This window comes from Harpia harpyja, chromosome 13 (assembly GCF_026419915.1).
Source record: "Harpia harpyja isolate bHarHar1 chromosome 13, bHarHar1 primary haplotype, whole genome shotgun sequence".
Classification (NCBI taxonomy): Eukaryota; Metazoa; Chordata; class Aves; order Accipitriformes; family Accipitridae; genus Harpia; species Harpia harpyja.
In genome coordinates, this window is record NC_068952.1 from 11,014,999 (window position 1) to 11,039,361 (window position 24,363).

A 24,363-nucleotide genomic window follows, 5' to 3' on the forward strand; every position below is an offset into this window, starting at 1 on the left:
TTTTCCATGCAAGCTCTGATATTCTGCCAGCCACGGGATCAGGCTCTCCAGTCCGAGCCAACCATATAGGCTGTCTGTTGCAATTTTAGGTTCAGCACTCAGAGTTCTGAGGAAATCCGTTGCCTGCTGCTACCAGTCCAGCAGCTGCATGAGACTTCAAAGCTCTAGTCTGACACACTGGAGAAATAGTTTTCATTTACAAAAACTCTCCTGTCAGTGCTTATTAGAGAATTTAGATGTTACAAGCTTCCTTAGATAGATCATCTCCAGTAGTGATGGCTTGCTTTGAACAGCCTGTTTGGCTGCCCCTCCGGTACAATAGTGGCAACTATCTCCAAAGAAGGAGTCCGACAGCTCTGAGATACCATCTGGACCAACTTGGGGATCAAAACAGTTCTCTTTTAGAGAAGTGCTGAAAGGAATTCCAAACTTGAAAGCTGCCACATCTTGCTAACCAGATGCTCTATGAGTGCTGAATACATTGACACCTGCCAGTAATGGGGAAAACAATGAGGTGTATGACTTGCTACTTTTTTAAATGTGCTAAATTAAAATGACAGATCTGCTTCAAATAGGTAGCACCATTGAATTCATATTTTTTAAAAAAATAGAATCATGATGAAGCCTGCATTGTAGTGGCTGAAGAATAGAGCAGTAGAACATCATCAGAAAAAAAGGGATTTCCGAGTCATCTTGGAAATTCCATTCCCTTAATTATTTTCTTTACAGAGACAACTTGCAGCTTAGCTCATGGCTGTTACAAGATTCAGAGTGGTTATGGCATTGCAGATCTCTCTTAATGATATTAATCCTAACCATGATAACGAATGATATTAATCCTCTGATGCATATTTTCCACTGCTGTGATCATTTGCGCACAGTGCTTTAGAGACGGGAGAAAAAATGTCAGCAGCTAGATGGTTACTTGAGGAACTTGCAAGTTAAACACCTGACATCTGATGAGTCACCCTCCAAGTATGTGTGATTGAATGATGGTTAACTGATTGCCACAGTTGATTAAGACCAAATGCATCTGAAATGTGAAACACTTCATTTTTGAAGGTAGTAAGGAGTGCACTGTAAACACCCATAGTTTACAGACCTTACTACAATATAACTGTCTGCAACCTCCCCCCCCCCCCCCCCCAGTTGTCCTCAGGAATAGGTTTGTGCATTACTTAAGTGTTTGTTGTTGCCAAGCAAGTATTTCTAATGTTTTTAATGTACTTTTTAAATGTTGTTGTTGTTAATTGTTTTCTGATGATAATGAGCCTCGATGAGAATTGCTACCCCTGGTTGTTTTCTGGTTGATTCATTTTTAATGAAGCAACTTGCCCGTTTAGAAGTTTCCACGCTATCTTGACTTAAAACTGACAAAGTATCCGGACTTTGATTGTAAGAGCAAAATGCAAATGTTGTACCAACAGTTTTTTATGGTCCACATGTTCAGCAAGACAAAGAAAAGTTCAGTCTTCTGGTACAGACACTAAGCAGGTAAGGTATTAGCATAAAACACGGTGAGATACGTTCTGTAATGTACATGCATTGCGAACACACGGGGTAGGGAATGAAGAAGTTTTGAACTATCTGATGCAATAGCTAAAGGCAGAGGTTGTTGTTCATCAGAGTTTCATTTAGCTATATCAGCTTTTAAGAGAGAACAGAATATCATCTAGTAAGCCTCAAACAACTGTTGTAAATAATGAATCATTTCAAAATGTGATTATGGTTGTAATCCTGCAGGATGCAGTTTGGGCCTGGGCATTGACAAACAGGCCTGTTGGAGAGGCAGAATGCCACTTCACCTCCTGCAGCTGTGTTGTCACTGACCATTAGTTGTACAAGCAGCTGGTTATTCAAGTGCTTAAATATAGATTGAGGAGCTTAATAGTAAATAGCTATTTAAACGAGCGATGTTTCTAGTACAATACTTAAACCAAGATTTACTGTTGCAAAAGATGTCTCAGCAAACAGTAATGATACAGTAATGATATGGATTAAAAAAAAAAATCAATGAAAATACAAATAGTGAAATTTTCTGCTGGATTCACTAGCAGTAACTTGTTGCTGGAATGTGAAACAGTAGTCCAAAATTAAAGTGTTTATAGATGGGTTACTGAAATGATGAAGCTGTTTGGAATGTGGGGTTTTGAAACAACTAATCCAAGGCAGTGCTTATGTTTTGGTAGTTTTGTAGATGCTTTTGTATCTTTGGAAGGAGTTATGACCATTGTTTCTGGTATTGTACATAGTTAGTGCACAAGCTTTTAGTAAATTACCATTGTTAGACTTGCATCTTGTTAAACAAACATAGATTGAAACAGATTCCATGCTGTAAAAACAACTGCATGCAAGCCAACTTTTTTGTGCATGTGGGTTATGTATCATTTCCCCTCAGGAATTAACAACATACCTTGAACTTCACTTTTTAATTTGATTGAAAGAGAGAGCCTTGCACACATAAGAATAAAAACTCTTGGACTCTAATCTCTTAATCTCCATAAAATGCTTGAATGTTTAGCTTTGATAATATATGAAACAAATCTGGTGGTCCGTAACATTTCTGATGTGCATTCCCTTTTTTTTGCAGCAAAAAGAAATCAAAGCAGACATAAAACAATGTATGACAGATGGACTGGTGTTGGTGAGAGTTAGCCCTCAAGCATGAAGAAATTCCATAGCTCTAACTCTCCCTTCTATTATGCTAGTGGAAAGCCATTTTGGTGGCCTGATGATGATTCCTTTGCCAACATAACAGTTTTCCTGCCAGTGGGATCACCATGCACTTTGTGGACTTCTGTACTGGGCCTTTCGATGCTAGAGAAGAGACTATCCAGGAGCAAAGTCAAGAAATGGAACTTCTTTGCTAACAAGCTTTTGCTCTCAAATGCAGATCTTCTCAGAAGTATGTGGAGTCTTCCTCATGCTTGGGGTCAGGAACTGGTTGAGATTTAAAACCAGGCGACTGAAATGAGAAAATGCACGTAGCAGTCCCAGCTCTAGCATAGCTTTTACAGTCAAGGAAGCAGCTTTACAAAAATAATCTATGCAAGGGAGAGGAAGATCTTTCAACTCAGTTTCCTACATGTGTTTCCAAAGGGAGATAGTTCTTGGGGTCCTGCAGGATCCAAAATGGAACCTACTTCCCTCCCACCTTCCTCCAGGGTAGCAGGAGAGAACTGAGCCCTGGTTTTGGCACATACTCATAGGTGAGGTGATCTCCAAACATGTTGTAACTACTCTGCTATAATTAGTCCTAGTGCAAGGAGGTTCAGCTTCTGGTTTTTAAGTCTCTAGGGCTGGAAGAGTGTTTTTTTGTTGTTGTTTGTGGTTTTTTTTAGTAGGTGCAGCGGTTTGATCTTTCCATTGTAAATATCTCATACAACTAGCATGTCCTGGTTGTCTAAATGTAGGCAAAATAGATTATGTTTTAGCAGTGCTTTTAGCTCTTCAAGTAGATATCTGCCCTTTGTATTGAACCACTTGTCCCAGATACTTCTCCAACCTTTGGGATCTTACACTGGGATTTAAAAAAAAAAAAAAAAAAAAAGGCTTCAGAGGAGGATTGCCTGCCTGAAAAGCCTGCTCCAGAAGTGCTTGTAGGACCTAATCAGAACAAGAAACAAAGAAAATACTGGTGTTACATGATGTGTGGATTAGGTTGGCAGGAAACTGGCCCATGGTTAACTTCACTCGCGTGTACTGAAAACAAACTGAACCCCACACCCACACTGTTGGTCTTAGTCTTTAAAGTTTTGTTGGCAAAGCTCTGCCTTTTAGGAGTGGGAAAACAAGTCATCCCCACAACAGACACATTTACACTGGCAAAAAGCTCAGTGTAGTCTCTGCCAGTTGAATGTGAAACCCTTTGGCGTATGTATTTTATTCCATTCAAGGAAGAGCCTTGGCTACCCCTTCCCTGCCCCCCATCCCTTTTCTCCAGCCCAGCAGAAACTGTGTCTCCACTAGTGGGATTTGCAGAGATAACACTGCCGGTGCAGTCCCTTTTAAGCATTGGTAAGCCATTAGAAGAAGCTGCCATCATCTCAGATCTTAATTTGTTTCAGTAGATAAAGAGAAAAATGCTATCAGAGGAGATAGAGAGATCACTTGGGTGCAGAAATTGCGTGAAAAGAGTAGCAAGTCCTGTCAGAAGTGCCAAAGCCTCTGATGAGATTCCTTGGGACTTCTCAGTCTTAGTGCACCGACTTAACTTTCTCAGTGACATGGTTTTGCCTGGAGGCAGCAGTAAACCATCAAAATATAACAGGATATCCTGGCATGACAGGGAGAAGATCTCAGGGATCTAGGTCTCCCAAGGCTGTGACTGGCTGATGTAAGCTATTACCGAGTGGAAGCTCTGGTTTTGGAGTGATTTTTTTTAATTGTTTGTTTGTTTTCTTTTTTAAAAAGAAAAAGTTGTATGGTTTTTGCACACCAACAACTGCTCATGGAAGATAAGAAGTTGCAGCAGCCAAAGCTTTAGATTTATTGCTGTGGTCAATTTCCTGTTATTTTTAATAGGATACGGCCCCTCCACTTTTAAACTAGTGAGCTGTATCAAAGAGACTGTATCGTGTTTCAGACCACTCTGGCTGTTGGGTCTTGAACACGTGCTCATGACTGGGGCTTGGGCTTCCTAAGCAATGTTATATCTGGTTTAACTTTTTTGTGTGTGTTCATGGACGTATTTTAGCTCCCTGTAACAGGGATTTTTAGGAGCCTTTGTTTAGTTTGTTTTAAAGTTGCATTGTTTGAAAAGAAGAATTGGTGTCAAGGTTTGCTCAGCACAGACAGTGGAAAACAAGGACTACCTGATTGTCAGGGCACCTCTGGCCCAGCGCTCCAGCCTGGGTCACTGCACGGGTCGGAAATTATGGAATTCTTGGCTGGCTGCTGGGGGAGAGATTCAGCCACTTTGCAGTGCCTGAGTGGCTGGAGCAGGGGGAGGAAATCTGGCTGGTAAACTTTTAGCAGATAAAATTTGGGTTAAAAAGCAAGGTTTTACCAGAGGGGAATGAGTGTCATGTATTGTTATTTTCCCTTGATTAATTTTATTTGGATTCTTTTGGCTATTTTCATTCAAAAACATTTTGAACACTGTAAGTAGTCAAAATATCCCAATGTTCTTGTGTGTTAAAAAATAAGGAAACAGAAAATTGAGCCAGGCACTAACAAAGAACCACAGAGAGAGCTCGAGGAGGGAGATCAGCTGGTCTGTAGTTTATAAGGTCTTGGTAGGACTTTGAGATGGGGGTGTTAGTGCTCTGCATGGGATCCAGCATAACTTGCTGAAATTATGCAATGCAGTTGTAATTTGGCAAGCTAAGTTCATAATTGTAATTTTTCAGTGGCTATTTCTAGACTTTATAGTAAATTTCAAAACTGCCCTTTAAAAAATGCTTTGTTATTTTGTTTTTCAGTTGGACTTTCTACAGACCTTTTGTTTTTTGCTGGGCTTGGGTGGTTACTTTGTCCTCAGACAATCTGTTTAAAATTTAGTAGTACTAATGAGCAATGAAGTTAATTTCAGTTGTGTATACTTTAATGTTTTTATTAACCAAGATAATTAAACTGCAAATCAGCTTGAACAGGAGGTGCATTTCTGACCAATATTTTACCAAACTTAACGCCAGGGAGCTGTATCTCTTGGGATTTAACATTAGCAACTTCTCGGTTTGGACAGTGAGTTTTTTGTGTCCTGTCATACTTTTGACATCATGATCATCCAAATATGTTTCCTTTCTCTGTCCTTCTGGATAAGATTCTTTTGCCTTCTGTTAATGATACTGTCAACAAATAAAAACAAGCATTTAAGATCATCCCAAGATTGCTAATTTGATTTCTTATGATATTTGTGATTGGCACTATCCTGTAAGGAGTTTCTAGGAGCAAGAGCTGGAAGCAAAATAAACATAATTTTCAAGCCCAGATGACTTGGAAAGTTTAAATAGGATTCAGCATGCCTTGAGGACTGGCAAACTTTTGTCTGCTGACTCTGGACAAGAGATCAGAAATGCAAGGCAGGTTTCAATTCTGAAGGTGAAATAGCAATTCTTGGTTTCATGGATCTCGTTAATAGTATATTTGAAGAATGAGAGTGTTTTATAAATTGCATAATACAACCTGATGGTATATCTGAATTATAAAGCTTGTTCATAATTGAAACTAGCTAGCTAACTCAGCTACTGATTAGACAGTTTGTAATTCTGAGGAACCATATTCTGTTGACAGGAATAAATCTTGCTGGTAGTGGAGACTAGTGACTTTTACTAAGGAGAGTGATGCTACCTTTACCAGTTGGTTAAGGGCCTTTTCATATCTTGGTTTTGGCATCAATTTTCCAGCACTGATACTCCATTTGTAAGGAGAGTCTGGCCTTTTGCTCCAGAACCCGTAACATACATGGGTTTTATCCATTTTCTCTTTTTAGATGCTTGCCTTCGTTGTTTACTGGGACCTCTTCATACAGAAGCAGTGTGTGCTCTAGTGAACATAAATATTTTATTTTAAATGTTTCAATATGTTTATGATCTTGCCTAAAACTAAGGTAGAAAATAAACTTTAAAATTCAAGCATGCATGATTTGTTTTTGCAGTTAGACTGGGAAAGAATTTATACTTAGCATCCAAAATATTTTAAAACAGTGCATCTTCAAAGGTCTTCTGTAGCTTTGTGTCAACAGAAGATGCATTCTCCACAGAAGCTTTTGTGTTGCCAGTTTTTATTTAAAAAAAAAAAAAGCTATTTTTTTTATTTCAGAAAACTCTTTACTAGTAGTGTCCTGTGTTTCCTGGCTAGATCGCTTGCTCAAGCAGGTCTGTTGGCTGCTTATAGTGTTCCAGACCATCTACATTTATGTCCAGGTATTCGTTTTGAGAACTGTGACTTTCTTTTTTCTTAGGGAAAAAAACCAAAGCAAAACAAATTTCAACTGTCTCTTGGTTTTTTTGTATTGTTTTTCAGTCCATATTCCCTTTGGGATGTTCATAGTACATTTCACATGCTGGATTTTACTCCTTTTTGGTTGTAAGAACTACAATATGTGATGAAGGTGTGCTTGCGTGCAATAAAACTACCTAGTGCTCTGCTTAAGATTCTAGATATGAAAATCTCCCAGTTAAGTTTCTGAAGACTTCTGGCCAAATTCTGTAAGCCAAAACCACAATGACTTTGGGGAAAAATGCGTATAAATTACATGCAGACATTACAGTTCCTTTCATGGAGTCATAATAGTGCCAATCTCAGTGCTTACTAACATGACGTAAGGCTTAAAAATGGCTGCAAAGTCTCTAAAGGCATTATCCTTCTCAAAGCTTTTCCATTTTAGAAAAATTAGGTTATCAAGCTGGCAATAAGATGTGATGGCTTTGACAGTAGTCAGTCCACTTCAGATGCAGAGCCCACAGAAGCCTTGTTTCCCTCGTGGGTGCTTGCCCAACTCAGTCATTGCTACCTTCTGTGCACATCATGTACTGTCATAGTTCCTTTCCGTATGACTTGTCATAACGATTTGTTTCTTACCATCTTTTTCCCTGCTGCTGGAGCAGGAGAACTGTTTGTCTTTCTAAAATTAGATATCCATGGATACATACAATATTTTTCTCTGTTTAAACTTGGCAGTTTAAATTGCGTATGGAAAAGAAAAGTACGTTCCACTACAGGAAGTCTGCATGCTGTATCCTTAATTTGCAGGAGAAGAAAATGTTACATGGAGTATTTCACTCTTTGTTCTGTAGAAGGAAAACAATACTTATAAAAGCAGGTTTATACTAATGTCTATAGCCAGACTCTTCCTCTGTTTTCATTTTGCAGTATTCAGGGTACCACCCTATGAAGGGAAGCTAACTATATACAGGATACAGCTAAGGCACATAATTTTAATACCATTGGAGAGTTTTTATGTCATTCCTGTCTTGTTTCTCCAGCTGAAAGAAGGTGTTCAACCTCTGCAACTGTGTGAACCATTCTTTAATGTAGGTCTTCTTGCCTGAACATCTCCCTTCATTTCTCAGGATCCCAGACAGTCTTGTCTTGTTTGTGATTTCTTAAGACTCCACAGGTAGCTGTAGTAGTGGTAGGAAATTACGTAGTACGTTATTACTTTTCTTGGCTATAAAAGTAGTTAATTTTATTTTCTAGAACCCCTTAAGATGCATAAAGACTGTTCCAAGGAAAAGCAAAGTGACAAGTCAGGAGGCTCTTTGACATCTAGGGTGGCAGTCAGTCTTGATTCCAGAATGGGCTACTTCGTCTTGTTAACTTTTTGAAACTGCTGTAATATTTTTCTCATCTGTACACAAATACATCATTCTCACATCTCTGAGGTACTAGATGATAGCAATGTGCTAATGTGAACTTCTTGTCACGGAGTGGTATAATTGCTCTCTCCTGCTCTCTGAATAGCAACCCACATAAATGGATTAGCCTGACTTGAAAATGGGTAATAAGTAGTTATGTTGGACCTCTGTACTGAAGGAGCTAAAAGATAAATTAAGATTGAGGTGGTTTCTAGCTTTGTTTTTGATCAGTGCATTTTTTTGTTTAGAACACAAGTTAGATGAGTTAGAGTTGCTTTTTACTAGCTCTCTACAAAAAAAAGTAGATGAGCTTTGGCTGCAGTGGGGAAAAAAGTGCAGCCTGAATAGGCAAAGGAGTTCAGGAGAAGAGTCTGGTCTTCTAAATTACGTATGTTACATGGGATTCATGCCACCTGCTGTTTTACTACTTCAGAACACTTTTGAAACTTGTACAAATCAGCTGCACTGAAGATATGTTTTATGTTCTTTGCTTATCTTTGCCAACCTTTTTTCTTTTTCTCCCCATTCTCTGTCCCCACTTTATGCCAGAAAAAGTGACGGTTTTTTCCCTTCTGCAAACTAAATACTTGCTCTACCTTAAACAAAAAACCCCAACATCATGGTAAGGCGATGGTGCTATTTGAGTCTTACTAGCAGGCAAAACATTGTTTAGGCCAGTGATCTGAAGAAGGATCCTGCAATACGAACTTCATCTTGTATTTCTAATAATTTATTTAATTTCCATTGTGAAAACATGATAGAAGATTTTGTGCTGCCCTTGTCACTGTCAGAAGATGTGTGTCTGCCAGTGCTTACATCCTACTGCCAGTTAAAGTGAATGGTTTACTTGAGTGTTTAGAGATAGTAACGAAGGATTTAGAAATTTGTCTGTCATGAGTAGCTGGTGTCAGGATGCTACATCTCCCAAGCTGGTGCACACTTGCCCCAGTAAGAACTGAAGATACCTGTCACTTTTAAGAGTTTAATTCACTGCAGGTTATTTACAGTGCAGCTGTGTTACTGCTCTCAATAGCCGTGAACAGCTAACGCTGTGTTCTGCAGGAGCTGATTGTTCAGGTGAGATAATGTGGTTAGAAAGAGGAACAAATCCTTTCATAGCATGGTGTTTAATGGTCCCCAGTGACACTTTATTTGGAAATTAATGGCGATTGATTTCCTCTACCAGAACACCTGATAGAGTAGGAGGATCACAACAAGAAACAGGTTCTTGGACTGTCTTTTAGATTTTCTTTCTGTGACCTTTTGGGATTCCCTGTCAGTCCTCTACCTGTGAGGGTTTGTTGTTTGGTTTGGTTTGGGTTTTTGTTTGTTTTTTTACTTATTAGCTTTTCTTCAAAACTCCGCTTTTTTTTCCTTACTCTTTCTGGATATAATTGTAATGTTTATGCTTGGATATTTTGCAGTATTCATTTTCCAATTGAATTCTAGGCTTTGTGATTCTAATAGTTTCATATTTTCTTTGGCATAAACTGTAGTATTAAGGGTCAGCTATGCTTTACTCTGACAAGTTTAAATATCAAAGTTTAGAAAAAAGACTGAAAAAATGTAGCAACTTGATTTTGGGATATGTAATCAATGGTTGCCAATGAAAACTGATGTTATGAAATCCCATGAGAATATGACCGTATTCCATCAAATCTTCTTGGCTTGAGACTGAAGAGAAACACGAAGGTATATGAGTAGTCATTTAAGCACATTTCATGTTTCTTGCTTCCAGAAACTATAAAAATAGCCAGGTATAACAACAATGAATTCATTATTCTTGCAAGGATATCCTGAATTTGACATGCCAGTATATGACTTTGAACTTTAGTCTTACTTAGAAATTGAGGTTGTTTTGAAGATAGCCCTTCAGAAGGATTCTCCTATTTATGCTATGTGAATGCCTGTGTTATATTTAGGAACTGAAAATACTTTCGGACTGAGTGTCCTCTATTCTGCGGGGGGGGGGGGGGGGGGGGAGTGGCTGGGGAAGATATGAGCAGCGCCTTCTTTCACGAGGATACTTAAAACTCTTTTTCCAGCAATCTTGCTCCCTCTTAGAGAGTCAATGCTGAACACTGCTGCCTCCAGTCTCCCTCTCACAAGAGCAGGTTATAAACCCTCCTTATGCTGAGGTGCAGGACAGTGGTTTGTACTGCAAACGTAGCTTCTATTTAGCTGAAAGAGAATACTTCTAATTCTGTTTTAATTGAGCTGGATACCTTTCCAAACCAAAGCAAGGCAACATCATGTCTTCATAATGTCTACTGTGTGGTGGGCTTGATTTCTTCTTTTTTTTTCTTCTTAAGTAGATCCAGTGTGAACTTGGAAATGGAGAACGAGTCAAATTTTATATTTTCGTTATAGTCTATCAGTATCAAGAGGGAAGAGCAGAGCTGGTGGTATCTCTGAGCTGAATCGCAGTTCACAGCCATTGTCAACAAATTGCAGGAGTTTTTTATTCCTTACTCTGCATGGTCTTTGTAATGGCTTTATCTGTCACTTCATCCCTGGCGTTAGTTCTGTAAATAATTACCCCATCACCCTTTGGTCCTTAGTAACTCTTTCAAAAGCACAGCTAATCATTTTATAAAAAAGGCAGACTGGTTAATTCTTGGCAAGTTTGTCTCGGAGCCTTGTCTCTGCAAATGGAAATGATGAACTTTAGCTGTAATAAACAGCTCGGGTGGAATTGCAGTGCACTGGCTGCTTGGTGGGGAGCGCTTCTTTTTTCACTTCCACTGACACTGTTGCCTCGTATGTGGTAGATGTTGCTGTAAGACGGCATCATGTGTGGTTTTGTCTGCTCTGTTTTTTTCATCACATACAGCAACTTACTATTCCATGATAATCAGAATTTGTGTTATCACAGACTTGTCTTTGTGTTAAATCGTTGGTCTGCAGTTTGATTTCTATTTAACCTGTTGTCATTCTGCACTGGTTCTAGAAAGGCTGTAGTTGGAGACATGTCTCACTCCCATGGTGTGTAGGTACAGGTTAATTGATTTCACAGGAGTGGTGGCCACACTTAACAGCACTTCAGTAGGCATGAGTGTCTTCACAACTGCCAAGGACAGATTTTACTTTCTTTTGTTTAATGCGACCAGTACATCCATATGGCATTGCCTGCTTCTGCAGTAGAACTGGGGATTATGCAATTTAATTTCCTTTTTCTTCAAAGTGGATGTAAACATAAGTTTTCTTGCTATCCATCTCGTAGCTTGTGGGCTTACTGTGCTAAATCATTTAGCTCCTTTAAGACATGAGTGTGATCTGTTGTCCAGGTCCACATTCAGCTGCAGAGGAATGTGAATATCAGGCTTCGAGTTAAAGAAATGAAATGCTTCCAACTTGCTAACCAGAGGCAGAATTACAGGAAGGGCTGTGCCACATGGGCTTTCTCCACTCGTTTTACTTTTGTTCCTTGTTTTTTCTCTTGCTTCTCCCTGTGTTGCAGTTAATGCTGAGTGTAAATGTTAGGGATACCTCGTCTCCTTAGACTTCTGCAAGTCCAATTATGTGATACCAAACAAGAGAACAGGATACATATAGAAAGACTGTTTAATCATTTTTTTATTTTACTCCACCTTCTTCTGTTCTGGCGTTTAGGTTTTGTACTTACTTATAAGAAAATAAACTTATGTAATCTATATATAATATTTTTCTTTGCCTGCATTCAGTAGCACTTCAATGGCTACTACAGTGGATCAAAGGCCTATTTGTGCCACTTTGATATGCATGTACAATAAATAGCCCTACCTGTGGTCATACAGAAAATGTTTTGATTTTGTGCAAGTTGTGTTTAGATCTAGGTTTCTTTAATAAATTGTGCAATTTAAATTTGGAGTAACCTTACTGTTTTTCATATGAGAACTAAAAGTCGGACTAACTTCTGTGTTTTAAATCTGAATTGCTTGTAAAGAACAGTAAAACAAGAAAACGTTAATGTTAGATGTTAATGTTTGTGTCTTTCCATTTTAATATACAAAGTCTATTTTATGAGCTAGGGAGGGTCACAAGCTTACAAGTCAGTTTTGGCCTTTGTTGCTCCATTTGTATGCTAGAACATTAACATAAAAATGGATTAATCTGAGCAAGGAATAAAGCTGTTTTATTTTAAAGAAGAATGTCTTTTCAGCTCATGACTGAGTAAAATTTTCTGCAAAGCATTTTTTCCCTCTGAAGTGTTACAAAGCAACTACCGTCTCTAATAGGGTCAGTTAACAAGAATTAAGCTGTAATCTTATTAAAAGCTGATAACCTCAAGTATGATTCCAAATAAAGCTATCATCATAGGTAAAGGGTGAGTATTTTTTCCAGACTTACGGGGAAAGGTAATAAAGCATTTATTGAAGCACTATTATGAAAGCTGGGCAAAGAATGTTATGCCACAGTTTTTAGAATTTATTACAGTGGTTTTGTTTTTAAAGCTGCAACTTGTATTTTACACTCCAAAACTAATACAGTTTTACTAGTCTTCAGTGCAAAGCTGTTCTCTTCAGTAGAATTAATGACAAATAATATGTTAGAGGAAATCAGCAGCCAATCTAAACTTATCTGTTACAGTACTGTTACAACTGAGACTCAAAAATTACACTTTTGTACAATGAAACAATATGGGATTACAGTTTGTACAATTCCTTCCTCTGTCAATGCAATTAGCAGCACTTATTGGAATGCTGGGGAAGTAAATTCATAATTTTATTCCCAAGCTCCTTTGAAAGCTTTTGAAAAACGTACTAGTGCTGAAGAATTCATTTTGATGGCTTGAGTGGTATTTGAGGTGTAAGAGTTTCCCTGTTAAAAATTATTAAGAAAAAAAGTGGCATCTGTTGTTAATAATATCTCAGTTCCTATGTGCTGTCCAACTCCGTGATACCCAGGTAATTGTGTTCAAATCTTGTTTATCAATATGATCTGCAACAGAGATGAAGGAAGAATGCAGAGGGCTGCTCACAGAGAGGGGTCCTTTTGTAGCCTTGTAATTCTAAGACACCGGTCAAAGAAGTCAGTTGCTTCAACGAAGGCCCCCCTCTGCCCCCCCTTTAGCCATAAATCTTACTTCTAAGTATTTTGACTGTTTCAGGCTAGTGTTTAAGCCCACACAGTGGACACTGGAAAATAATCCTTTAATACAGAAAGAAAAGTACCATTAGCTCATTTCCGGCAGCTATTCTGTATTTCAGATGAGGTGTTTTGCTGTTGAAACAAATGCAGTTATTCATGGACTGTGGCTGTGTGATTTACATCAAGGCCTATATTCAGTAAAGATAACAGATTTACTTTCTTCATGCATGTGCCCACAATATAATCCTCCTTTGATAGAACTTGAAGGAATTTTTTCAGCATTTTGTAGCATTGATGTTTAATGCATTGAGTAGTGGAGAGGCTTTTTTCCATGCAAGTTCAAAAGTTCATGTTATGATCTTGTATGAAATATCTACTTAAGTAACTAAATGTGCCCGGTTGTGGGTTAGGATGTACCGTGTGCATGCTTTTTAAATTTGGGGGTTTTTTTTCTCTCTTTCTCTCCCTCCCTCTCCTCCCTTTCTCTTCCACCCCATCACACTTGGCTCTCATTGCTTATCTGCAGCCACACTTCCTCCACTGCGTTATCCCGATTCATTATGTAATACCCGAGTGGGATTAACTGAGCCTCTCGGGAAGTAGACCATTGCTCCGAACTTCAAGAAACTGGACAAAGTTTTATTCTTAGTGTAAGCCTGCAGGTATGGGTCTTGCTTCACTTGGTGCCAGTCTGGTTACTGACATCAGTGAGACCAGCGCTGGATCTCGTTCCCATAAGAAAAAGGGTGGAGGGGCCACTACACTGTTTACATTTTATTTGTTGCAAGTTGAGTGCTTCCTGCTGATCTTTCCCCTCTCCCCCAATTGTACATGTGATTCTTCAGGTTTTACGAGACAGATTTTTAAAGAAAACATTTTCTTTCCTGGTGGGCCAAGGAATCCCAATATGTTGCAACCTCCTTACATTAAATGGGTACCTTTTTTACTTTTGCAGTCTTTAGAGTTAGAGGTAGTGTGATGCATTTTGGAAATCTGTAGTTATAACCTAAGTTTTCCCAGTTTCTGCTCTTCCAAATATATATATTAAAGGAAGTGAACGGGAGGTACACAAGCATGACCACCGTTTGACTAGAAATTGTAGAAACTCAGTTGTATAAACTGTACTAAAATCAGAAGAAAGGCAGGAGCAGAAATATCCCACCTTTATTAAGTGCATAGGACCATATTTTGCCGGGGTAGCATGCCTTCCCGGCAGGGTCTCAGCTGAGAGCATCATTGCATGCATGCAGGTAGGCAGCTTCCAGTCTTCATCTGACATCCGTGTAATGAGCTGCAGGCAGATCTTGCAGTCTCACAAGCGTTGTGGCTATTCGCTTCTTAATCTCCAAGTGCCGTCTTGTCACTGTCCTGTTGCAAAATCCCGATACAGAAGCAAAACCGCAGCCAGTTCATGAGAATAGGTATGTTTTCATTAAAGCAAGGTAGGTGATGTTTGAACTTTTTTGTCTTTTATTTTAACAAACCTTTTATTGCATCATTTGAAATTATAGAACAACTGGCACCAGTTTGTGCTAGTGGATGTTTAACTAGTGTGAATGCACTGGGGTGTATAATTTTACTCTGTATCTGATACTTGTCTCTGTTAGAGCTGTTGCTTCTGCTCTTCATGTTATCCTGTGTTTAGAACTTTTATTTTAGTTTTAGTCATGTCTTTGTAATGTGAGAAAATAATGAAAACATGCTGTAAGAAGTTTTTCTGTGGTTTTTACTAAGCATATCCTTCACTGTTTTTACAATAGTTTTGCATGCCTATCGATCACATTTAGCAGGAAATATAATATCTTGAAATCACTATAGTTCCAGCAAGTCTGAAGGAGTTGAAAACCTTTCACAAAGATGACTAACTGAAAGGAAAAGTAAATGGTGCTGATACTATGTTGCTACTAATTGTAGCCAGTGGGGTAAAATAGGGACAAAAAGTGAAGAACCCTGTCAAATCTGAGAGGTTTTAAGTCACTTGAATATAATTGATTTTAAATAGTTGACCCTTAAAAAAATGGTTAGGCTTTTCTGATCTTTGATTGCTAGGAAATGCTTAGTGAAAATTTAGGATGCAGGACGTTGTGCCTTCAGTGCCTTTTCTGAAGAGCGGCACTTAGAGAACAGGTGTAGTACCAGGTCTGAAAGAAGGATGTGCCAAAATACCAAAATGCTGGTCTCGCTTCTCTTCTGCTGAATGGTTTGTCCATGTAGAAAACATAACCCATCTAGATTTTGCAATATTAACTCCTCTTATGGACATTCAATTACAGAATAAATTGCTTTATTTTGAAGAAAAAAAAAATTAGTGCAATTTGAATCAACTGACTATTTCAGAGAACGTAACTTTTATTCTAATGTAGCTTTGCCGTACAGGAAGAATGGGAATGTGTTCTGGGGAGTTCCCTTGCCTGCTGAGACCAGGAGCCTTTCTTGGGCTGTGATTTCACAAACTGCTCAGCTGACCTGACCGGCTGCTGTCAATTAAGGCAGAATTGCTCTTCTTCTTCCTTCTCTGAGCTGTGTGGTTCTGCTCTCTTCCCTGTGCCAGGTGAGCTACTCATGCTGGGCTTCACCGTGGGCTATTTAAACTCACTAACCAAGCTGAAAAGGATCCTTTTACTAAGTTAGGGAGGTGAAGTGGCTCAACCAGGAGGAGGTCCCAGCAGATTTCCAGAGCTGGCATAGAGACAAGCTGTGGTGATGTGCTCTGGAATTAAGGGGGGGCGGGGAGCAGGACCTTCCTGCTGTTCCTGGCAGTAGTGAGCTTAGTTGAGACTGCCTCAGGTACAAAACTGCATTCTTGGACAGGTGCCATCGAGGCACCGATCACTCTTGGCTGTGTCTAATTTGAGGTCTTGCAGCAACATAGCCGAGCTGTGAGAAGGTTGTAAGTAGTTAACTCCTGTACCCTGTGGACCTAAACTGTGCCATGACAGAGAGGTGGAGCTGGTGCAGACACCTGGCATGGACAGACAGGCAGCATTTCCTACTCGGGAAGGAAAATGCTGGAGTCTGGCATTTTGGTTTTTGGGGGGTTTGTTTTGTTTTGTTTTGTTTTGTTTTAACTTTAGAACACAAAGCTCTACAAGGTGTACAGGTGAGTGGTAAAAACTCCAGCTTCATTACTGATACTCTTGTGGATTAAAACTGATCACAATGGCAACCCAAGTATCATTTAGATATGTTACTTCATGCAGATGTTACTCCTAACTCGAATGCTTACACTAACTCAAAGAGAGTCCTTCATCAGTAGTTGCATTAGAAAGACCTGTTGGATTGTTGAGGGTGTTCTAGAGCAATGAGTTAGTAAGTAACGGGTAAGGTGCTAATTTGCGGTTTGGGAAGTTCGTATCTTTTCTGTGATAGAGAGTGTTTGTCAGTCACTGGCTTAGTGAGATCCACAAAAATACTTGGTCCTTGTGCACCTTGATGCAGAAGAGCAATCAGGTGTCTGCCTGATAGATTTGTATCCACAAAACTCCATAGTTCTGTGGATGCACAAGAAAAGTGTTTTTACACGGAAGTGGGATGCTTTAGCAGGTGAGGGGGGAATAACAAAGGGTGCATCTACTAACAGTTATGCACTTCAGAGTCCGTGAGTACATACTCTTGCAGGTACTGCAACAAAAGAGAAGAAAGAAAGGGTAAAATTTTCTCTGGTCTGAATTGGAGTGATTCTTTTGATTTTATTTGAACCTCTCTAGATGTTTTATTTGGACTACTGAAAGCAGAATCTGACCCAAGTGGAATATAATGAAAACACATGACAGCTTAGATTAAAAAAAAAAAAAATCTGTTACAGCAAAGATGGTTCTCGTGAAAAATGGAAATTTTCCCGGGAAGGGAAACCTGTGCTGGAGTTGGGAAAGTAGAAATACTAACTGAGATGATTTTTGATCTTTGGCCACCATGTATTGGTGTCTAATGACACACAGTAGTAGTAACAGTAGCAGTTGTCTTCTAATGTCCTAGAGAGTCCTTGGCATCTGTTCATGCACACAGGTACGGGATCTCTAGATGCTTAGAGACTTTAAAAGTTCTGCATAGGATGTTGTAATACTTATAAAAATGAAATGAAAGTCTAATTTTACTCTTTTTCCAGAATGTGGAGGTGAGAATGTTATTGGTTTTATTACTGTTTGGATTAGGGCAATACTTATATCCCCCCAAGAATTTTTAAAGATTTAAATGCCTGAGGATGAGGTCCATGTCTTGCCAGGGACTGTATAAACAAGTAGTTGAAAACAGTGGCCTTGCAGCAGACAGCTTCTGCTATGTAAGGGTTAAAAACCCCTTTCATCTGTCCAGAGATTAATTTGTCTCCTGAGAGTTTAGCAGGCTTTATGGGAATTCCATCCATAACTGGGTGGAATACAGACACCTTGTTAGGCACAGAAATACTCCTTGCCATGCTCTACCTGCATGAAACTCTCACATGAGAGTAATCAAGGGAGAGAAAGCTATTTCACAGGGAGACATTTCCTCCTCTAGACAGAACTCAGCTCGATGGAGATGGATTGTGCCAGACGTCCTGTCTCCCATACACTATTATTTTTATTCCTCCCTAAAACTGTAGGCTAGCACACCACTTGCAGCTTACATCAAATGCTGCGGTCTCACACCCAGCCCAGGGTTACATACTTCTGTTAGGTGTGCTGCCGCTCCTGCAGCGCTAGGAATGCTGGAGGGGTGCCACGAGCTGTTGGTAAATACAGGCTGCAGTTTGACAGTAATTGCTTTCTTCCTGGAGTTTCAGAAATTACATACAAAAGCAAATGATACGAGAGAAAGCATTCTGCTTTAAATGCATTTCGTATCAGATGCTATTTATTTTTTTACGCTCCTTTGAATGTGGTACAGTTAAATATATCAAGTCTGTAATAGAGGAGCAAGTCGTGTACTTGGAAATGTCCTGAGAGTTATCGTGGCCTTAATTATTTATAAGCCTTTCTTCTCTCCTGGCCTTAAAATAAATTTAAGGAAGCAGGAGAATGCTATGTGACTGGAGCGAGCGCTGCCCTTCACCACACAAAGCAGCTTCTGCTGTATGGCCTCTTCCTCATGAAACGCCTAGCAGCTTCCCTTGCTCCCTTCAGTCTGTCTTTCAAAACTACTAACAAAAAAATCTGGCCGGCCCCATCTGACTTTGGGAGAGCGAAGGAAGAATTTTTCATATTGCTGGCTTCTTTTGATTTTAGGTCTGGAAAAGGTTTAAAATATTCATTTATTTGCTTTTTGTGTACTAGTGGTTTGACCTGGTTTAGCTGTAATGTCTCATAAAGAAAAAAAAAAAAATCACTGTTTTGGAAAGGCACAAATTTTTATCTGCATCAGGTAATTTAAGCCCATAGGGACATTTTATACAGAAACTAACCAAGTTTTCGTAAAAATCAGAAGCACTTCTGCATTACATATCACAGTGTGAATCTGACCTAGTTCTTCATGCAGAACTGGCCAGTGAAGAAGGCTGGTTGCTAATCAGTAGCGCTACTGCTCCAGGTCACGATTAGCCTTTTCCTCCCTAAACCGTTACAGCTATGTCATCTGCAGCTTGAAGGTGCTTCAGTTTGGCGCCCAGCATTGTGCTTGGAAGAAACTCTTGGTTATGAGAGGCGTGTTTTTTTCCTCCCTCTGTGTATGTGAGTAATGGTATTCTGTTGCTGAATGATAGGGGAGCAGTACCTCTTGAAACCTCTTTTGTACAAGGAAGGCTTTCTTGCAAGAATGCTCAGTGATTTCTCCTCTCTCCCCTTGCAAGATGCAGCCGTGTTGTGGGGGAATCAAATACCATTGGAGGGATCATACATCCATATCTGCTACCTTTGCACAGGCAGTATGCTCATAAGGCTTCCATGTGAGTTAGAGGGAGAGAGAGAGGTAAGCATGGCTTGAGCTGAGACATAGATGGTTTATATCAGGCTCCATCTTTAAGCTGCTTTCTAGTGAAGGCTGTTAAAAGAACTTAAGTTGTGCTTGGAATGAGATCGTGGGTTAAAGGTTTAATTTTATTCTGTGTCAAATCTGTTTTCATTCTTTATTGTCTTTTGCCACCTTTGGTCTTCCCCATTCCACAGCCATGGACTTTATCTGTATGGCTTTTTCAAGTAAATAACGTAAGAAGTAGGATTCCAAAGTCTGTGATAGCAAAGGGTCTGGGTCATTGTTCAGTTTTTTCTTGGTCTGCTGAAACAGGAGAATATTAAACTTTACCAAGAATCCACTAAGACATGGTATCTCTTCATCTTCGTCCTTATGAAACTGCATTTAGGATAGATGCTTTTTCAAAAAGCTGGTTTGATTTTACATTTTGTTCACAGTGTTTGTCACCAGACTCTTTCAGAAGGAATATTTTGCCGAATGGAGCTTACATCACAGACGAGCGTGCACTGAAAGGAGTTAAAGGTTTAAAATGCAGAGTACTCTGCTGGCCTGCTCCTGCACCTGGAGATCCTGTTGCCTCTTCTGGCCCTGAGTGTGCCTGTATGCCTTAATGGCCCTGACCAGCCTCGCCTGGGTCTTCTGCCCACGGGTGTGGGACCTCCTTTTCAGATCAGCTGGGGGCTGTCAGGCTCTGCCTGAGCCACTATGTGGCTGGTGGTCTCCAGCCCTGTCCCCTGCCGCTGGAGCCCCCAGCCAGGGCTCCCTGGGCAGCTTCTGGACCTGGTTCAACGTGGGCCGTGCCTGGGGCTGCCGATGGACTCGTTTGCAGCACCCGGCTCCGCTGGTCCGGTTCATCCCCTGCAGGACTGTGCTGCGGTGGGTGAGGACACTGTCCCGCTGGGGTCACCCTTGGCTCCCAGCTTGTCCCCCCTGGCAGGGCAGCCCTGCTCCTGCTGTTCCCTGGCAATGCCTGAGCTTTTGTACAGCACGGCCATCAGCACAATCCTGTCTTAAGCGTTACAAAATGCTTAGTCTCTCAGACTATTACTTTCTGAGATTCTTGAGAGTTTTAGTGCCATGTTTTTGTCTTTCAGAGGGTCCCTATTTCAACTTCAGATTTTGAGGTTTCATTTTTGAATTTATATTCATATCGGATATTAGTGATGGCTTGCTTATAGATGAGTGGTTAGACAGGCAGGTAAATTGTCCTTTTATTTTTTTGGTAGCTTTGGTTTCTGGGAAGTGGTTGAGGGACATTAGGGTTTTTTGTTTTATATGCCTACAAAGTATGTACTTCAAACAAAGGGAATTTCCATTTAGCAGAATGTTTAAATTCCCAAGCTTATGCTCTCACTAAAAACCTTGTTTAATTCGGCACACTTGTTAAAGTAAGCTTAATTTGCAGAGAGCAACTGATACATTTGAAGGGGGGGGGGGGAGGAGGAGAAAGAATCCAAAATAATCAAAAGATGGAACAGAAAGAAAAAAGGAAAAATACCCAAAGTTTGTAAAGAGCTCAGCCTAGTTTCTTTTCAGAAAAATAAATCCTTACATAGAAGATGTCAGTTTAACAGTTGTCATGTCTGTCTCTCACATCTGAAATATTCTTAAAAGAAATCCTTTTTTAAAATTAGAATAAGTTCATGGTTATCTGATGAGCTGTTTATAGGTTTGCTTTAGTTTCACTGGGTTGGTTTGGTTTTAAGTGAAACTGTGCGTTTGAGGAGGGGAGTGTTGTGAATGCCTGTGTAGTTGGGTTAACTTGGTTAGGGACATTGCTGCTCCTTGGCAACCCTTTAACCACAAAAGGAGATCCTGTAATGGAATAATCCTTCATTAGGAAGACCAAAACCCTTCTGTCTCTTGTCATCATCTTCTTTTTTCAGTTGTCTACAAAATAACTGTGAGTAAAAATGGATGCTCCTGATGCTTTTAAGATTATTTAAGATTATTTGGCCAGCAGGAGCAGGGAGGTGACTGTTCCCCTGTACTCGGCACTGGTGAGGCCGCACCTCGAGTCCTGTGTTCAGTTTTGGGCCCCTCACTACAGGAAAGACATTGAGGTGCTGGAGCGTGTCCAGAGAAGGGCAACCAAGTTGGTGAGGGGCCTTGAGCACAAGTCTTATGAGGAGCGGCTGAGGGATCTGGGGTTGTTTAGCCTGGAGAAAAGCAGGCTGAGGGGAGACCTTGTTGCTCTCTACAACTACCTGAAGGGGGTTGTAGTGAGGTGGGTGTTGGTCTCTTCTGTCAGGTGGCTGGAGATAGGACAAGAGGAAATGGCCTCACGTTGAGGCAAGGGAGGTATAGATTGGATATTAGGAAAGATTTCTTTACTGAAAGGGTTGTCAGGCATTGGAACAGGCTGCCCAGGGAAGTGGTGGAGTCACCATCCCTGGAGGTATTCAAAAAGCGTGTAGACAAGGCACTTCAGGACATGGTTTAGTGGGCATGGTTGATGGTTGCACTCGATGATCTGAAAGGCCTTTTCCAACCTAAATGATTCTATGATTCTATACAAACATAAAGAACCTTGTTTGCTTTAGGAACCTGTAAGTGACCAGGGCCTTTGAGATCTTGTTTAGAAAGCTTATGAGAAGCTTTCCAGGTGACAGCTTAACAGAAAACCCAAGTGGAAAGTTGGTCAAACATCCAGAAGACGTGTAAACAGAAAAGTTAGACATGTGCATTGAACTGAGAATTAGTTGTTACAGGCTGGGCCAATCAGAGCTGGTTTAAGCTGTACCAGCCTTGCCATCCCAATTCATTCTTTAACTGGAAACTAATTTAAGTGTGACATTTCATGCGAAAAAGCTGTCATTGGGCATGCATGTATATTAAAGTGAAATGAAATAGTAACCCAAACCATATTACACAAAGTGCATCCGTTAACCCATTTGTATTTGTATGTCTGCTTCCTTAGAAAATGGTGCCGTCTGATCGCTCTCAGCAGAATTGATAGAAAACGCCTGTTACTGTACTGCTTTTTGAAATGTCGGGGAATATTGGCCTTGTTTACCCGAGCATATGATATAACTCAGAGCAATTCATTTGCAATCCATGTCTCCGTGTTGACATTTCCGTTATACAGGAATTGGTGGGTTTATTCCAGAATAGCATGTTTGCACACCCGTCTCCTGGGATGGCTTATCCTGCGATAGCTGTAGTGTTCAGTGTGCCTGGTCAGCAAGGCCAATCACTTTTTTTTAAACAACATTGATTTAATCTTTAGGCTACTACTAACTATACAATTACTGTACAGATGGCTTATGTTCTGCAAGGAAATGTGTGCAGCTAACAGTAATGAAAGATAAGGCTTTGTTGGGTTTTTTTAAATTGAATTGGCTAGCTAAAACTCTCCATGTGTCTGATGTAGAATAATCTGCAAAGCCGGAGACTGAAGAAAAATGCTGTTCTTGATAAGACGTAGTCCTCCACACCCTGCCTTTTCTGTAATTTCCTTCCATTCTTCCCACTTTTCAACTTCATGCTGTAGTTTTAGATAGGTTGGTCAGTAAGGTAATTGCCAAGTAGTTGGCTAGGGGTTAAAGCAGTAGCCTGGCCTGTGTGTTTTAGTACATAGATGTGCTGCCATTCTTTTGAGTGATGTTGGACGAGCTGGCTAATGTTTGTTTCAATTCCTCTTCTGTGAGTCATGGGTAAAGCATCCCTGCTTCATCAGATTGTTGTGAAGATGTATTCATGTGTCTTTGATGGCTTCTGATGTTACAGCAATGCAAGGTGTAACAGCTCTCATGCAATCATGTGAAAGTAATATATTATGTCTGTACCCGTGAAAGTTAGAAATGGCAGATTAAACTACAGCAGCTAATTTAATAGGTTCGTTTGCACTTCAGTCAAATAGCTCCTGCTCTTTCTCAAAGTCTCTAGGCTTTTCTCTGGTGAAGCTAGTAGACTACCAGGGTAGTCAGACACCTAACCAGTGAGACATTGCTTGTGGTTTTCTGTTTGTGTGGGTTTTTTTGTTTTGTGTTGCTTTAAGCCCCTAATAAATGCCAAGATATACTGGCTTTGGAAAATACCCTTAATCAAATATTTGATAGTTATATTTCTAGTGTAATGATAATCACTGTAGTCAATCGGGCTGCCCTCAATAATCTCCATAGCAACTACATTCAGTAAAAAGTGAAAGTAACTGATTCATGCAGTTCTATGCCAAATGATACATGTGAGCAATGTACTGTCTGTTTGAAATGATACGTTCAGCTAAATGATGCATACTCTGCTGGCAATGCTTTCCATTGCTTCTCTTAAGAAGCAAGGAAATGGGAACTAGCTTTTGTTTGCAGTACTATTTGTTAGGAGAAATGGACTTTTAAATGCTAGTGTTAGTGTCCCTCCATCTCTTTCAGCAGAATATTCAAACAAAACCAGGAAGGCTTGGTAGCAAGTAATTTGCTTTTTATTTCATTCCTCTCTGCACATGGAAAGTGACATTTTAAAGCTGGTTATGCCAGTGCAAATGCTTTGTTTCGGTTTACCTTGAACCTGCTCCTAACTAAACTTTTTTTTTTCTCCCCCCCCCCCAAAAGAAGTGGATCTTGCAGATGAGGATCATAGCTTCTTAAATGTCATTACTTCTGTATCTCTAGTTCTTCTGTCTACTTTGTATTTTGGCTTAACAGTTGCATGTGTCCCTGGTAAATTTTAGGAGTAGTAATTAACAATATCTACAACATGTGTTCTCTTCCTCCTACTCAGTGTTATCCTGGTCTCTGACAGCTGTGTTCCTGAAGTTACTCATTCCACCTGAAAGGGTGAAATGCAGAATTGCTTTGGTGCTGGAAGCGAGCAAAATGTCAGGGATTGCACCAGAGGAGCCTTCTCCGAAATGGCTGGGATGCTTCTTGCCTTTCACATGCATACTTTAGGTTTGATTTTTTCAGAGGTGCTGAGCGCCTGCATTTCCTGCTGACTGCAGCCAGCCTTTCTTCTTTCAAAATCGCACCTCTTTTAAATGCCTCTATTCCTTAGCTTTTTAAGCTAGCTTTCAAAGCTGGCCTGAGGGCACCAAAACTTAACTTGAAGATTATGTTATAGACCCCTGTGGTGGGGGTAATGGTGGGAGAGTTAGCACCTCTGGATGCGTGCC

General features: G+C 40.1%; 1 protein-coding gene across 1 annotated transcript in view; it reads left to right on the top strand.

Moving 5' to 3' along the window:
• PTPN14 (protein tyrosine phosphatase non-receptor type 14) overlaps positions 1-24,363 on the top strand; it is a 124,276-nt gene that overhangs the window by 20,158 nt on the left and 79,755 nt on the right. The window lies entirely within an intron of this gene.